The 2,240-nt window shown below is 42.9% G+C and overlaps 1 protein-coding gene across 1 annotated transcript in view; it reads right to left on the bottom strand.

Annotated features, from left to right (window-relative positions):
- Window positions 1–1,720: 1,720 nt before the first annotated feature.
- LOC135551619 (FH1/FH2 domain-containing protein 3-like) overlaps window positions 1,721–2,240 on the bottom strand; it is a 66,633-nt gene continuing 66,113 nt past the window's right edge. Inside the window, 1 exon segment of the mRNA XM_064982809.1 lies at window positions 1,721–2,240. This exon segment is cut by the window's right edge and continues 219 nt beyond it. The gene's annotated coding sequence lies outside the window, so the exon portion shown is untranslated.

Here is a 2,240-nt window from a genome sequence, read left to right as displayed (position 1 = left end):
TCTATTAAAAAAAACAACTAAAATATCTAATTTACATAAGTATTCAGACCCTTTACTTTGTTAGAGCACCTTTGGCAGCGATTACAGCCTTGCGTCTTCTGGGGTATGACGCTTGGCACACCTGTATTTGGGGAGTTTCTTGCATTCTTCGCTGCAGATCCTCTCAAGCTCTGTCAGGTTGAATGGGGAGCGTCGCTGCACAGCTTTTTATTTTTTATTTTTTCTTTATTTAACCAGGCAAGTCAGTTAAGAACAAATTCTTATTTTCAATGACAGCCTGGGAACAGTGGGTTAACTGCCTGTTCAAGGGCAGAACGACAGATATGTACCTTGTCAGCTCGGGGGTTTGAACTCGCAATCTTCCGGTTACTAGTCCAACGCTCTAACCACTAGGCTACCCTGCGGCCCCTTAAGGACATTCAGAGACTTGTCCCGAAGCCACTCATACGTTGTCTTGGCTGTGTGCTTAGGGTCATGGTCCTGCTGGAAAGTGAACCTTTGCCCCAGTCTGAGGTCCTGAGCGATCTGTAGCAGGTTTTCATCAATGATCTCTCTGTACTTTGCTCCGTTCATCTTTCCCTCGATCCTGACTAGTCTCCCAGTTCCTGCTGCTGAAAAACATCCCCACAGCATGATGCTGCCACCACCATGCTTCACCGTAGGGATGGTGCCAGGTTTCCTCCAGACGTGACGCTTTGCATTCAGACCACAGAATCTTGTTTCTCATGATCTGAGAGTCCTTTAGGTGCCTTTTAGAAACTCCAAGCAGGCCGTCATGTGCCTTTTACTGAGGAGTTTCTTCTGTCTGGCCTCTCTACCATAAAGGCTTGATTGGTAGAGTGCTGCAGAGATGGTTGTCCTTCTGGAACGTTCTCCCATCTCCACAGAGGAGCTCTGGAGCTCTGTCAGAGTGACCATCAGGTTCTTGGTCACCTCCCTGACCAAGGCCCTTCTCCCCTGATTGCTCAGTTTGTACGGACAGCCAGCTCTAGGAAGAGTCTTGGTGGTTCCAAACTTCTTCCATTTCAGAATGATGGAGGCCACTGCGTTCTTGGGGACCTTCAATGCTGCAGAATGTTTTGGTACCCTTCCCCAGATCAGCGCCTCGACACAATCCTGTCTCGTGGCTGTACGGACAATTCCTTCGACCTCATGTCTTGGTTTCTGCTCTGACATGCACTGTCAACTGTGGGACCTTATATAGACAGGTGTGTGCCTTTCCAAATCATGTCCAATCAATTGAATTTAAGCACAATCAAGTTGTAGAAACATCTCAAGGAGGATCAATGGAAACAGGATACACCTGAACTCAATTTCAAATCTCATAACAAAGGGTCTGAATACTTACGTAAATAAGGTGTTTCTGTTTTTTGAATTTTTAGTACAAAAAAATTCTAAAAGCCTGTTTTCACTTTTTCATTATGGCGTTTTGTGTGTAGATTGATGAGGAACAAATGTAATTAATTTTAGAAGAAAGGCTGAAATGTAACAAAATGTGGAGAAAAGTGAAGTGGTCTGAATACACTGACACACAGTCTCTCTCACTACGCTATAAGAAACCGCTTGTTGAGAAGCTTGTTGTGACCGTTGTTGTTGTCGACTACTAGACTACAAAAGCAGGGCGTGTAGGAGTGTATGTAATTAGAAAGAAATAATTGAATCACTTTGTGACAGCATGATAGTTAATGAATGATCGTCAGTCTAATGCTCAAACGCCTTTGTCACAGGTCACGACCCCATTCTTTACTATGAGAGGATGGACAAACGAGTCAAACTTTATTCTGTTCTTAAACCCTGAAGTTCACAGCTTGGATTTTTTTTTTTTAAAGGTTATAGGCCTACTGTAGGTACTTGAGTAACACATCGCTTGCAGCAAGCAACATCTATTCTCCCTTTCTTTGTTTCTTTGTTTCATATTTATAGGCTGTAACAGTTAAATAAACAAAAATCTATAAATACAAATCAACCTATCAACGTGATGAAATCCGTCTCCAATCGAGAGGCATGTTGAAAATGACAAACGTTAAGATTCATTCTCATTCAACCAACTTCCATCACGTTGAGACTTTTTTCCACAAAATACATTTCTAACAAAAGATGATCTCCCTTTTCTCTCCTTCATTCCCTGACCCTTTCCTTGAGGGGCTTCTGAAGACCTCAACAAAGATTATCAACCACAGACACAAGAAGCTAACGCGTGATTCGCTACCGGTACAACATAAGCTACTAACAAGGCTACT

Source organism: Oncorhynchus masou, chromosome 13 (assembly GCF_036934945.1).
Source record: "Oncorhynchus masou masou isolate Uvic2021 chromosome 13, UVic_Omas_1.1, whole genome shotgun sequence".
Lineage (NCBI taxonomy): Eukaryota > Metazoa > Chordata > Actinopteri > Salmoniformes > Salmonidae > Oncorhynchus > Oncorhynchus masou.
The sequence above is the reverse complement of the archived record's forward strand: the minus strand, read 5'-3'. Positions and strand labels throughout refer to the sequence as shown.